Source organism: Canis lupus, chromosome 6 (genome assembly GCF_048164855.1).
Source record: "Canis lupus baileyi chromosome 6, mCanLup2.hap1, whole genome shotgun sequence".
In the NCBI taxonomy this organism is placed as follows: domain Eukaryota; kingdom Metazoa; phylum Chordata; class Mammalia; order Carnivora; family Canidae; genus Canis; species Canis lupus.
Window position 1 is genome coordinate 23,522,903 of NC_132843.1, and position 15,454 is coordinate 23,538,356.

Below are 15,454 nucleotides of genomic sequence, written 5' to 3' on the forward strand. Positions count from 1 at the left end.
TGCTGGTGAGCAAAGGCCAGAGCAGGGAGGCCAGCATGATGGACAGTGGATGGCCTGTGAGACTCCTTCTATGCCACCCCAAACAATCTTCAGTGAAAACGAGCATAGAGGTTCCCCTTATCCCAAATGCAGGGTTTTAAGCAGAGAAGTGGCATGATTAAATTAGGATGCCAGATTACCGTTTCTTATTTAAGAAAAAAAGTCTAGCGGCGCCTGGGTGGCTCAGTCGGTTAAGCATCTGCCTTTGGCTCAGGTCATGATCCCAGGGCCTGGGATCCAGCCCCACATCAGACTCCCTGTTCCGTAGGGGGCCTGCTTCTCTTTCTCCCTCCACTCCCCTTGCTTGTGCTCACACTCTGTCAAACAAATAAATAAAATCTTTAAAAAAAAAAAAAAGAAAGAAAGAAAGACAAGAAAAAAAGTCTATGCCCTGTTGCATGCGTGCTTTTTAAATTCCAGTAGTTAGCATACAGTGTCACATGAGTTTCAGGTGTATGATAACAGTGATTCAACACTTCTAGAGCTAAGCTGTATGCTCCTCACAGAAAGGGTCCTCTTAATCCCCAGCACCTATATCACCCATCCTCCTACCTACCTCCCCTCTGGTAACCATCTGATTATTCTCTATAGTTAGGGGCCTGTTGTTTTTTTGTCTCTTTTTTCGTTTGTTTCTGTTTCTTATAAGCTACAGATGATTGAAATCATATGATATTTGTCACTCACTTATTTCACTTAGCATTATAACCCTCTAGGTCCATCTAATGTTGTTGCAAATGGTAAGATATCACTCTTTTGTACAGCTAAATAATATTCCATTGTGGAGAGAGAGAGAGAGAGAGAGTATGTACTTCTTCTCCTTTATCTATTCATCTATCAGTGGACACTTGGGCTGCTTCCATAATTGGCTATTGTAAATAATTCTGCAATAAACATAGGGGTGTATATATCTTTTAAAATTAGTGTTTTCATATTCTTTGGGTAAATACTCAGTAGTGGAATTACTGGATCATATGGTAATTCTATTTGTAATTTTTTGAGGAACCTCTATACTGTTTTCCACAGTGGCTGCACCAGTTTGCATTCCCACCTATAGTGCATGAGGGTTCCTAAAGGAGTTTTTTATTTTGGACATTCCAACAGGTATGAGTGATATTGTGGTTTTGATTTGCATTTCCCTGATGATGAATGATGTTGAGCATTTTTTCCTGGAGGTCTTGGCCATCTTTGTAAATGGCCATCTCCATTTCTCTGGAGAAATGTCTGTTCATGTCTTCTGCCCATCTTTAAAGTATTTGTGGTTTTTTGTTTTTGAGGTGTATACTTTCTTCATATATTTTAGATAATAATCCTTTATCAGATATGTCATTTGAAAATATCTTTTTCCATTCTGTGGGTTGTCTTTTAGTTTTGTTGATTGTTTCCTCTGCTGTACAGAAACTTTTATTTTGATGTAATCTCAACAGCTTATTTTTGCTTTTGTTCCCCTTGCCTCAGGAGATGTATCTAGAAAAATTTGCTATGTATGCCATTGTTTTAACTTCTCATCTTGAACTAGTTTTAGCCTCAGAGAAGAAAAGTTTAAAGTAGTACATAGAGCTCCTTATCCAAATTCTAATGCTAACATTGTACATGATCTTAGTATAATTATCAAAACTGGGAAAACAGCATTGATATAAGGCTTGTTAGTGGCATCCAACCCATAACAGTTTCTAAGTCTTTTCTTGCTGTATTAGATTCCTGAGGCTGCTATAAAAGAGTACCATAAACCAGGTGGCTTAAAACAACAGAAATTTATTGTCTCACAGTTCTGGGGGTTAGAAGTCCAAAATCAAGACATTGGCAGGGCCACATTCTTTCTGAAATCTGTAGGATAGGATCCTTCCTTGCCTCTCCCTAGCTTCTGGTGACTTACTGGTAATCTTTGGGGTCCTTTGTAGCTCTCTCTCTCCAGTCTCTGCCTCTGTCTTCATATGGCTTTCTTCTTATTGGATTAGTGGGTACCCTACACAGGAGTAATCTCAGCTCTTTAAAAATTTATATAATTTTCATTGTGGTAAAAAGTATGTTATATAATTTTATAAAATTATGTTATAAAATTATTTTATATAATTTTTACCATCTTGAGGTGTGTGGATGGCTCAGTTGATTCAGCGTCCAACTCTTGACTTTGGCTCACATCATGATCTTGGGGTCCTGGGATGGAGCCCCATGTTGGACTCTCTGCTTAGCAAGAGTCTGCTTGTCTCCCCCTCCTCTGTCCCCCACGAAACAAATAAATTTTTTAAAAAATTTACCATATTAACTATTTTTTAGTATGCAATTCAACCTTGTTCTGAAACACATCTCCAGAACTTTTTCATCTTGCAAATATGAAACTCTATACCAACTAAACAATAACTTCCCTTCCCCCCCTCAACACAGCAACCCCCTGGAAATCCCCATTCTACTTTCTGTGTCTATAAATGTGACTACTTTAGATCCTCATATAAGTGGAATCATAACAATATTTGTCTTTTTGTGACAAATCGGACCTCATCCTAATTACATATGTGATAACCTTATGTCCAAATAAAGTCACATTCTGAAGTAATGGAGATTAGGACTTAACCGTATCTTCTGAGGGGAAGCAAAATTCAACCCATAACATTTGCCTTTCATGACCTGGATACTTTTGAAGAGTACTGATCAGTTATTTTGTACGATGATTCTCAATTTGGATTCACCCGACATATTCTCATGATCTGAATGAGATTATGCATTTTAGTTAAGAATACCACAGAAGTGATATCTTGCTCTGCATCACATCTAAGAGTTTATGTTGTCAATATGACCTATACCATGTCCCATTTTTAATAAACAGAAAGTCTGATGCAATGTGCTGGTGAGGGTGGAAGAGGTAATGTCATGGCTGCATGAAACAGGAATGAGAGGGGAAGAACCTTGGAATCTGGAAAAACATACTTGTTGTTATAGCTTTATAGGATGGTGATAATCAAGAATAAGATTTGGCCAGAAATGGAGAGAAGAAAATGGAGTCAATACTCTTCAGCCAAAATCCACCAGGAGCACATTTATGTAGTTGAACCACTTGGGTTTATTACTCTTTCTAGCAAGAAAGAACACACACCATGGGGAGCCATAGAGTGTTGGAAAGAATCTATTATAGGATTTGGGCTTTAATAGGGTAATTTGAGAAAGCTCCTAAGGAAGTGGGACTTCATCTAGATTGGATGCTGTTGCAGTGAGGCCAATTCTATGGGCGGCTCAAAGGTTTATCTGTAGGGAGAGCAGATCAGAGAAGAGAAAGAACTGGAATTGGTAATAAAGCAGACGCAGTTAATCCTTTCAATAGAGGGGAGATATGGTGTTTTGTGGGTTTCATGGTGATTTTGGTTTTTGTCTTACTTTGTCATGGTCTCAGAGCAACCCCAACGATGTTGATGTTCTGTGGCATTGTCACATGCAACGGAACAACACTGCCCTATTGTGAGCATCAAACTAGCTTGTGATACCACTGAGGCCAGTTCCTGGATGCATGGGCTACTTCCCCAGCAGCTCCCCGCTTTACCTAAATACCTAGAGGTATTTAGAAGAGAAAATCAGCAGGTAGCAATGCTGGCTTTGTTGTGGGAATGGGGAAAATTAGAGGAGCCGTGAGGTTTTAGGCACACGGATCATGGCTAGCAGATTGAGTGGATGAGCCTGCAACCGAGCTCAGGAATCAGGGCAGAAGAGCAGATCTGTCGGCAGAGATTGTGAATTCAATTTCAAGCACGCCCAGCTGGAAGTAACCAAGCCTCTTGTTAATGTGATGCCTTGGGAGTTGGCATTGGATGCACACACACAGGCAGGAAACAAAAATCACCAATATTAAAATAGCTCCTGTCATTCGGATAGCACCTGTCAAACAGGGACGTTTAGGGAGGGTATTTATGCCTTAGACGGCATTTTGCCCGCAGAGGCAGCACTTCCCAGGAATTCTGTATGGCATCCAAACCCTCAGTCGTGCAGCCGTTCCTTCTTTCTACACAGTTCAGAGAACACCCACCCCTTAGCCCCAGGACTTCTTACTGCCTTTCAAAGTGGAAATAAGCCTCCAATCAATCCGTTTCCCAGTTCCCCATTCACTGTGGGTTGGACCTGCCTCCGTTCATTTCCAGCCCGGGCGGATGGTAATTCATCTTTGGCAATCAATGCAAATGCTGAAGGTCCGTCTGGAACCATCGGGGCTAGCGAGGGGCCGGGGCTACCTGCAGCCCGTGTGAATAAACGCCGGAGACTGTGCCTCCGTGCAGGCAGCGGCCCCACGCGCTGGGAGGCCCGGCTTGCCAAGGTGGGTGCAAAGCCTGCCTTGGAAGGCAGTGGTGGGCTCAGGGAGGGGAGCCCCAGGAAGCTGTCTGTATGGCCCGAGCTGAGCTGAATGAACACTGCTTGACAGCCCCCCCCCCCCAAAAGCCTTTTGGGAAAATACATGGGGATGGATTTCGAAGTATCTGCAGAACAGTGTCCTGCACATAGTCAGTGCTCAGTATATATTTGCTGCAGGAATAAGTGACAGGCTTGACTCCGAGCTGGCAAACAGTTCTCCTACAAGCCCTTGCCAGGTCTTTGGGTTTTACCAAGGTGTTTTCTCCTCTCGTATAGACATGTGAGAAATGGCACCATGACCTACCGGTCTCCAAGAGATGGACACTGAATGACCACCAGCTCCTGGGAGTAACCTAGCTCAAATGCTGAGCGCCAAGGTTCTGCATCCTTGAACTGATTTCAAGAACTTAGTCACTGAGAATGTTTAAAAATAGAAAATAGTCTATTTAAAGTGCTCCTAGGGCTAGGGGCAAAAGAACAAAAAGGTCCTTTCATTCCAATGACAACTAAAGGCTATTACTGAGTGGATTTTGCTTCAGCGTCTTGAAAGGCAGAGACCCACTGCCATCCCAGACCACCTCACAGACAGGTATCAGGGGGTGGGAGCCCCACATTGTGGGGGGTCAGGGCCCTGCCCAGGGAATGAGCCTGACCGGAGCTCCACCTCATTACCCTGAGATCATGACCTGAGCCAAAATCAAGAGTCAGGGTCCTGCATGAGAATTTGGCATCTCAGCAGGAGTCAGGGCCCTTCCTGCCTGGGGTTCCTCTGTACCGAGGCAAATACACAAGAAAATCCATGAAAGCTCTCTCATGAACATTCCATCCATTCTGCTTCCTTTGAAGAGCAGTGGAAATGCTCCAGGAGAAGGGAGTGGGAGCAAGGGATTTATCTGTCTAAATCAGTATCAAGAGTCAGACACTTAACTGACTGAGCCACTCCGGCATTCCTGTATTTTTAATGTGCATTGTCTATTCCCTTTAAAAATATGTCTAGTAGTCTGAAAGGTCTGACTTTTTAATTCATTTAGGCACATGCATTAGCGTATTGTCACTGTAACAAATTACCACACGTTCAGTGGCTTGAAACAACCCGAATTTATTCTCTTACACTTCCAGAAGCCAGAAATCTAAAATCAAAGTGTCGGCAGAGCTGTGCTCCTTTTGGATGCTTGGCTCAAGGAGTGGTTCTCCTTGCCTTTTTAAGCTTCTAGAGGCCACTTGCATCCTTGGCTCATGGCCCCTTCTTATAAGGATCCTTGTGATTATGTTGGGTCACCCAAATGATCCAGGATCATTTCTTCATCTCAAAATCCTTCATTTAATCACATCTGCAACATTCCTTGCACAGATTCTAGAAATTAGCAGGTGGATATCTCGGAGCATGGGCGGCAGGGGTGGGGGTTGCTTTATTCAATCTATGACAGCACACCTGGATTGGGAATTCCACACATGTGTGTTGTGCACCTGTACCAGGTGTTGGAGCCAGAGGATGAAAGAGGATGAATTAAGACAAAAAGCCTGTTTTCAGGGAACTCATGTTATTAGCAACAGAGAGGGGCATGAAAGAACAGGGAGAAAAAGAGAAGGAGGAAGGGAAAGAAGGGAGGAAGCCAAGGAAGGGGGGGAGAGAAAGAAGAGAGAGGGAAGGAAAGAAAGTCAGCACTGACATAAAAAGATTTAAATGCTATAACAGCATAATGGAGCAACTTGCCCTGATTCCTGGGGGCCCAGAGGCCACTCAGAGTGGGGAACAACTGAGCTGGTTCCTAGAAGCTAAATAGGAAGCAGCAGGAAAATGAGCAGGAGGCTTCTGTGGCTTCTTGATGGTTCCTGAGGAGGAGGCTGATGTGCAGGGGGCAGAGGTTTGAGAGAACATTACTCATCAGAGAAAGGCACAGCGGCTTGGTTTACTTAGAGGCGGGCTATTTCGCATGGAGGAGCAGAGGATGGAAGGGCCTCTGTTAGGAAGTTAGGAGCCCAAGGGGTAAGGGGAAGCTAGTGTCAAGGTAAAGACAGGCAGCCACCTGATCCGACCAGTGCCTTAAACCCAGGCTCCTGGCCGGGATGGACTGAGTGACAGGAGCCCAACAATTGTCGGGTGGAGGACAGGTAAATTCCACTTACGTTTCTTTTTGTTTCCATTGGTATCTAATACAATAAATAGGAAGGAAAAGAAACAAACTAGATGATGTTAAAGTCGCTTCCTGATCTCAAGTTCTGCGGGTTCATGATTCCTATTCAGTTTGTTCTCCCAATGGGACAGGTAATTACAATCCTTTAGCTACGAGCCCTAGTGAGAAATTACATTTACTCCCAGGAAATGACTTAGGAAAGAAGTTTTTAGGTAAGTAGCTACTAAAAAGTGTCATTTAAAAATGACTCAATTATTTTCCCCCAATGTAGACTCCTAAGCCTTTGGATATTTCCTTACAAGAACACACACTCTAAAAGCAACACCATAGCCCTTGTAACTTAGAAGCAACAAAACTTTGCCTCAGACTGCCGACACAGAGACACATTGCTGGGGGGTTTTCTTTCTTAATTTTAATAAATTGCTGGACCTTAAGTTTGTAGTCTAGAGTCAGGAATTAATTTCTGGAAAGGTTTTCATAAGTTCTGCAAATTTCTGGGGTTTATAAAATTTCTCATCCACTGCTTCCTATTTCACTTCCTTAGATCCTCAAATTCCCTTTAACCACTTCTCCTTTCTGATTTATCTAGAAGAGGCAGCGCTTAACTTTTTCTCTTTGGCCACTGAATCTCTTTCCTGTGGCTTCTTGATGGGTCCCTACTTTTACTCCTTGAGGGTGGTTGTGAGGAGCAGTAATGAGGTATGACGTGAAACAGTATCTGGCCCGTCGTAAATATGTAGTATGTGAAATAGTTACTGACATGAACTGTGTATAAACCAAGTACGTTATCCTATGAAAGAGTCAACAACTTGTCAAGATACTGGTCTTATTAAATAGGCTGTCATAATGGGGCACCTGGGTGGCTCAGTCTGTTGTGTCCAAATCTTGGTTTTGGCTCAGGTCATGATCTTGGGGTCGTGGGATCGAGCCCTGTGTCAGGCTCCATGCTCAGCGGATTCTCCGTGATATTCTCTGCCTCCCTTTCCCTCTGCCTCTAGATCAAAGCGACAAGGACTGATGAGGGTCAGATAACTGGGGGATTGATCCAGATTATCCATAGCTCCTGAAATCTGGCTCAAACTGAAGCTGTACCCCTAGAGATTCTATATTCTGTTGTCTTAGGAAAAAGTTGTTTGAGGGGCACCTGGGTGGCTCAGTGGTTGAGTGTCTGCCTTTGTCTCAGGGTCATGATCCCGGGGTCCTGGGATCGAGTCTCACATCAGGCTCCCCACAGGGAGCCTGCTCCTCCCTCTGCCTGTGTCTTTGCCTCTCTCCTTCTCTCATGAATAAATAAATAAAATCTTTTAAAAAAAAGTCATTTGAAATAAACTGAATCCATACTCCAAGGGCTATAACTAAAAAAGGTCACTTAGCAAATATTTATTGAACTCCTGTTAGGAGTGCCAGGTAAAGATGAAAAAAGAAATGGTTCTTGTCTTCAAAGACATCTCACTCTGAGAGGGGCTATTTTTATGTAGGTTTGAATGCCCTTGATTATGAATAGCTTGTCACTTACCTTTGATTGAGGTAATCAGGATTGATTTTAATGAGGTCAAAAACCTTTCTAAAAGAGAAATGAAGTGTCTCTACAAGGGGTTCATTTAAGAAACACAAACTCGGTTTAGCTACCTTGAATGACAGAGGATTTATTTAAGGATTCCCATGTATCTCACAGAACACAAATGGAATGGACACAGCTGGGCCTCACCGGGGACTGGGTCTGGAAAGCCACCTGCAGCTAAAGCAACTACTTTTTCATCTCTCTATTTCTGGGTTGCTTGATTCCCAATATAAGTAAGTTTTGTTCCTTCTCTCTGCAGACCCACTTCTCTGCTCATTTAACCACATGGAAGGAAATTTGGCCTCGATCTCCACCCCAATTTAATTGCCTCAGTCCCCGTGTCTCTTCAGATTTCTGAGAATCTAGTTGGTCTGGTTTGCGTATTGTTGTGCTTTCTCTGAGCAAGGCTCTACCCTTCGTCCAGGGAGCAGTGGCCAGGAAAGCTAGAGGGCGCTCCGTGGAACTCCTCCTTCGAGGAGGTGGGTAAGGCAGGTTCTCTGGCCAAGGACCACCGGCAGAGCTGCTAAGCCCCCTGAAAGGGCTACAAAAGAGAAGTTATTACATTTGTCACATTAAGAATACAAAGTACACTGTCTACAAAAAAGAAAAATGCACAGTAAAGATGGGAAGAATGGGAAGAGCCTGTATAACATTGAAACATGGTATTAGTGACACTTATATAATGCGGCAGTGATCAAACAAGAATTGTTTTCTTTCTACTTGCTAAGGTTAATCATTAGTTAATGAAGAACAAAATCACTAGACAACATTTGTTCTGCTTTGCCCAAATACATTTTTAAATTTGTCTTGTTGAAAATCGATTTTAGGGTTTGCTTTAAATTCAATTTTTTGACTTTGTAAAAACATTGACACAATTCCAGTGTCAATAGATTTCCTGACTATGTAAAATCACACTTAAAGAATCAGTCTCGGACACCAGGGTGGCTCAGTGGTTGAGCATCTGCCTTCTGCTCCGGTCATGATCCTGGGGTCCTGGGATTGAGTCCCAAATAGGGTTCCCTGTGGGGAGCCTGCTTTTCCCTCTGCCTGTGTCTCAGCCTCTCTCTGTGTCTCTCATGAATAAGTAAACAAAATCTTTAAAAAAAATTAAGAGCCAGTCTCACTGCCAGCCCTGTGGGCTTCACCCTACCCCCGCCCCCACATAGACCACCATTTCTATTATCCTGCCATTGACTCTTGTAAAAAAGAAGCAAACACACACATACACTTTTAGTTTCCCTTCTTTCATTCACAAAAGGTAGCCTTTTATATAGTTGTGAACCTTATCTTTTTTCCCACAGGCCACTATTAGCCTGGAAACCAGTACAATCAGAACATAGAATCTATGCTCCCACTTTCGTATGGCTGCAAGTGCTTCAGTGTGTGGGTGATTAGTCAACCTGTTCCCTCTGCTTAGTTTCAATCTTTTGCTCTTCTAAATAACACCTCCACGAATAAACTTGTATACATGTTGTTTCATATCTGTAGAAATGTGTCTTTAGAATAAATGCCTTGAAAAAGATTTCTGGGGCAAAGGATAAATGCGTTAGTAATTTTTTTGGATATTTCTGAATCCTCCTCCACAGGGGTTGTGACATTTTCCATCCTATGTATGAGAGCACTTGGCTCGCCACAGCCTCACCAATCACGTCGGTGAGACTTCTGGATTTTTGCCAATCTGATAGGTCAGAATTGGTACGTCCAGGTAATTTGCATCTGCATCTCTCTCACTGTGAGTAGAGGCGATCATCTTTCATGGAGGGCACTTTACTTCTTTGGTGATAAAATTTTTAACTCTAAGGCCCTTGGAGACTCACGTGCAGTTGTAAGAAAAGATACAGAGAGATGCTGTTCCCTTTCCCAGTCCTGCACGCAGTTATAATGCCATGTCACAGCTACCATACCGACAAGGTCAAGATACAGAAAACAGTTCCTGACCTTCCGTTGTAGGTGACATTTCTCTGAGCCCAGAGAAACGCGGGTAAATGCACTCCATTCACTTCTCCCAATTAATCACCAAACGACGATGAAACCCCACCAGTGGACTGAAAGGTACCATAAAAGAAGCCAGCTCCCAGGGGACCTGGGGACTTGATGAGACACAACCCAGGTGTGAGTTCTGGGAATTTCTTTCCTGCTTCCTCAGTATGGCAGCCTGAGTGCTAGAGGTACCTGCAGCCCAGAAATACTGAGAGCAGACCCCCCTGCCCCCCGCACCAAAGCCTGTTGTTCTCTGTAGCCTGAGAGCCTAGAAGAGTGCAAGCCATCAGGCAGAGAGCTTTCCACCATACCAGTCTATTCTCCAGAAGGCACTCCAGAAAAGCCAGGGCCCTCTCCACCCGCAAGCCACAACCCTGTCCCCCACACCCTCCACTTTGACCCTCTCCACAGTGGAGGGGATGCTCTCCCTCAGAGCCTGTGGATGCAACTCTTTGGGAACTCCCCGCTTCTACCAGACTTGTCTGAGAAACAAGACATTTGTCTTGTCCATTCCTCTATTTTGTTTGTCCATTTGTCCATTCCTTTGTCCATTCCTCTATTTGGGTTTCCAAGTAGGTTATAAAATATTTAGAGGCAAAAGGGTGGCCTCCATGAGAAGCCTTTGGCAAGCATTTCCTTGCTTGACTCTAGCCTACCTGGGGGGGAAGGAACTGCCTTGTTCACTCTCACATTCCCAGCACAGCACAGCGCCTGACATAGCAGGTGCTTAATAAATGCCCGGGCATATTGTGGTTGGAGAGACCAGAAACAAGGCTGCCAGAAGTTGCCAGACAGGTTAAAAGACTACATAATTATGCCATGCAAATGACATTTATACAAGGTCAAGGAATAAGAGAATAATGTTGGGGAAATCCGGTTTCCATAGTGACCCTGTTCGGCCTGAACATGAAGACTCCAGGGAAACGAATCACCATCAGGATTTCTTTTTAATTCTAACAACAGTGGTGGTGGAAGAGATGAAAGAAGGAAAAATAGATGAAGAAAGGGAGAAGGGGAGGGATGACTGTGTAAGGGATGACTGCTCGGAAATCAACTAAATACATTTTAAAAATTGCTTCAGATAGAAATTATGTTCCAGTGGTAAATTAACACCTTCTCTCTGGTGTTAAGTCAAACGTGTTTCCAGCATCTCATTCTTCCATCAACACAGTAGTGTCTTGTGACACTTATTTTATGAGAAGGGTGACTTTCACTTTCCAGGTTTTTTGTTTTTGAATTTAATAAATTATTTTGGCAATGAATTCTTCACTATTCTATTTCTTTTATACACTAACCTGTAATTTTTAAATAGATTTTTCTCTACTTCTGAAACTAATAATACCCTATATGTTAATTAATTGAATTTAAATAAAATTAAATGTAAAAAAATAAAGATTTGTTTCCTATTGGAGAAAGAGTGGTGGGGAGGGGCAGAAGAAGAGGGAGAGGAAGAAGGAATAGCAAGCAGACTCCCTGCTGAGTGTGGCGCCCGATCACTTGGGACTCGATCTTATGACCCTGAGATCATGACCCGAACCAAAATCAAGAGTCAGACACTTAACCAACTGAGCTACCCCGGCAACCCTATATTAATTTTCTAAAGCTTAATAAATCCTTTTAAATTTTAAAAATATATTGAGTGAAAAGATGGGCCTGGCTCCCTGTTCAGGTAGACGTGTAGGTAGGTGGGATTACATCTTGATGATGGCACTGAATAGTCCTGATTAAGGCACTGATCCCGCTGAACACCGCTTCATAAGTAGGTATGGCATATGTATAAATAGCACAGTAATTTAGAATGCTGTGGACTGTTCAGGGCTAACAGATGGCAAATAGTGTCTCCCTGAGAGAATCATTCATTCCTGAGCACTGTGCAGGATGCTGGGTATACAGAAATGAATGCCACAGGCCACTGCCCTCAAAGAGCTACCAGTCTTTGGGAGAAAAAGAAAATGCTTAAACAAATTTAACAGCATAAGACATGCTTTAATAGTGTAGTACTGGAGGGTAGGAGTGCAAGGGAGGGAGTGGCAAATTTTACTTAGGTTGGCCAGAGACAGCTTCCGGAGGAGTCTCTCTCTCTCTCTCTCTCTCTCTTTTAAGTAAGCTCCAAAACCAATGTGGGGCTTGAACTCACAACCCTGAGCCAAAATCAAGAGTTGGACACCCAACCAACTGAGCCACCCAGGTGCCCCAGGAGCTTGAGTCTTAAGAGATATGAAGGAGATCTGCTAGTGGATGGGGGTAGGAAAGACCAGTTGGAGTAGTTCCCAGGCAGTTGGAGAATGAAAAGTGGTGCAAGAGGGAGGAGAGATGAGGAGTCCGTCCTGCAGAGGCAAGCAGAAGCCAGATCATTAAGGCCCTGGTGTGAGAAGCAGAAATATTCGGACCTTTTTCCTGTAGGCAATGGGGAGCCACTGAGAGATATAAAGCAAGGTAGTATTTCAAAAGACATTTTGAGTGTGTGTGTTTGTGTGGCAAGATGGAAGAGAGATTCAAAACAGAAGGCATACCTTTGCAGTAAGACGACTAGGAGGATCCAGGCAGTTGTTGCAGAAAACAAAAGACCCTGTAGAGTGGAGAGGGACTTCAGAGATAGAGCTAATGTCGATTGTACAGAGGAGAAAGGGGAAGGTGACTCACAGATTTGGCCTTGAGTTACTGAGTGGGTGGTAAAACAAGAGGAAGACTAGGTTTTTGAAGGTGGATATGATAAATTGCTCTTAGGACGGGCTGAGATGGGTTTTATTTTTTTTTTAAAGATTTTATTTACTTAGAGCACATAAGTAAGCGGACCGGCAGACAAAGGGAGAGGGAGAGAGAGAAGCAGACTCCCCGCTGAGGAGGGAGCCCGACAGAGGGCTCGATCCCAGGACCCTGGGATCATGACCTGGGCCAAAGGCAGATGCTTAACCCACTGAGCCACCCAGGTGCCCCAGGACATGCTGAGTTTTAACTTCTGTGAACAAGCAGGTAGAGATGACCCATAATTGATAATGTGGGTCAGGAGCTAAGAGTTCTAAATTGGACATTTGGCTTGAGAGTCTCCTGCATGTACCTCGGAGACCATGAGGTTAAAGCACCGCGAGTATAAGAGATCACTTGCTGTATGTGGCTATTTACATTTATTGAAAATTTAACAAAATAAAAAATCCAGTTCCTTGCTCACACTAGCCGCATGTCAAGTGCTCAACAGCCACATGTGGCTAGCGGCTATCATACTGGATAGCACAGTCACAGAACATTTCCATCATCCTAGAACATTCTACTGCACAATGTTAGACAGTGGTCTGAGAAAGCGAATTACTAATGAGAGGGAGAAAGGAGAAAGAATGGAAAGCAGAGGAAGAGGGGCACCTAGGTGGCTCAATGGTTGTGTGTCTGTCCTCAGGTCGTGATCCCGGGGTCCTGGGATTGGGATCCCTGCGGGGAGCCTGCTTCTCCCTCTGGCTATGTCTGTCTCTCGTGAATAAATAAACAAAATCTTTTAAAAATAAAAAGAAAGCAGAGGAAGAAGGGTCTTCCAAAGAAACTGGGATGGAAATAGGTGAAAATGCCAAGCCCAAACACCAAGGTAGGAGAGAAAGACTAGTCCAGTTCCCCATGGCATTTAACTTTTTCAGGAACGGTACCGAGAGAAGCTACAAGTGACTGAATACCTACCATATGCAAAGTATCCTAATAGGTGCTTCCCTAAAATCACACAACCTCTGAGCAAATGCAGCCTTCCCAATTGCTACATTTCTCCTCATGACTATTACTGCTAAAACTTAATTTTGTGCCTTTGCCAGTTTTACTAATTATTTACAGACATCATCATATATAAGGTCATCACTAATTTCATTTCCTAATAGGACCAAAAAATGCAGTGTCATTAAAGAATATGATCCAAGGTAACTTGCATGAAAGAAAAGCTTATTGCCCTTGAGCTGAAAACTTATGTAATATAAACCAAGTTTTTGCTCAGCGTGTCAGGTGCTGTGCTCATTTTTCTGGGATTAGCTCTTCAGCAATCCTCAAGTAGTTTCTATCATCCTTAACTGAAAGATCAGGAAACTGAAAACCCCAGGGGTTTAAAATTGTGCTAAAATGTCACAGTGAATAAAGAGGGAATCTCTGAATTAAAACTCAGGTCAGTCTGATTTCCAGAGTCTTTGCTTATAAACACCGCCTTCCACACAGTCCTATTAAAGGTTAACTGTAGGGTCACCAGGGTGGCTCAGTGGCTAAGTGTCTGCCTTTGGCTTGGGTCATGATCCTGGGGTCCTGGGATTGAGTCCTGCCTCGGGCTCCCCACAGGGAGGCTGGCTCCCTCTGCCTTTGTCTCTGCCTCTTTCTCCATGTCTTTCATGAATAAATTTCTAAAAATCTTTAAAAAATAAATATATAAAAGTTAACTGTATTGTCGACAACAATGTAGACAAGGTCCATTGTAGACAATGATCTCAATTATCCTTCTGAAGCATAGGGTTTATAGCTAAGAAATATTAGATGCCTTGGGAAAAACTTCTCCTACAATGATGCTCTATTGGCCTAAAACTGCATTAGTGAAATATGAAGCCAACATTTGCAAAGGACACAATTGTGCACCTCAGAGGATGGTATGCAGGTTTTTCAGTTGTTTCCATGTGTCTGTTTTACCCACAGAAGACAGTTCCGTGAATGTAGGTAATGTCTGATACTCCTTGGACGTCCTCCAGAGCATAGATTTCAAGTGATGGGAGTTAGGAGGGTGAAATTAGCAATGGAATTTTGATCCACCAAAATATGTTATAGGAATGTGTTGAGAGAGATAACAAGTTTTATTTTTACAGCCTATATAATATTTTTCTTTTAATTGTAGTATGATTTTGAGTGATACAGCACTATGTTTTCTGAAGTCACTTAAATTAAGAGCAATACAGTGAATGCTCTTCTCTAGAGAGAAGCACGGCCTTCTCTAAAGAAAACTGGGGTCTAGAGTATCTCCACAACCTTAAATCCACATGTTTAAGACAGGACAAAAAAAAAAATCCATATATAAGAACATTAAACTGAGTTGGTATGTTTCATCAGAGGACACATTAATATCATAGGTAGAGACCTGGGCCAGACTATACCAACTCGATTTCACGGCTCTGCATGGTTTAAATGACTACATGGTTATGATTTCATAATTGGCTTTGTGACATACAGTATCAACATCCCAGTAGCTCATACTATGCTCATACTATGCATAAAATTAATAATACTAATAATACTTGGAATTTATTACATAAGTAATTTGACAGAAGTCATGATCTCACATTCCAGGCCCTGTTACAAATCTAGTCGCTAGGTATTATTTGCCTTAAAGATCTTCACTACTACTTGATACCTGGAAAACAAGAAGGGGATTGACTGCAACACACCAGCTTAGTTTACTCAAGTT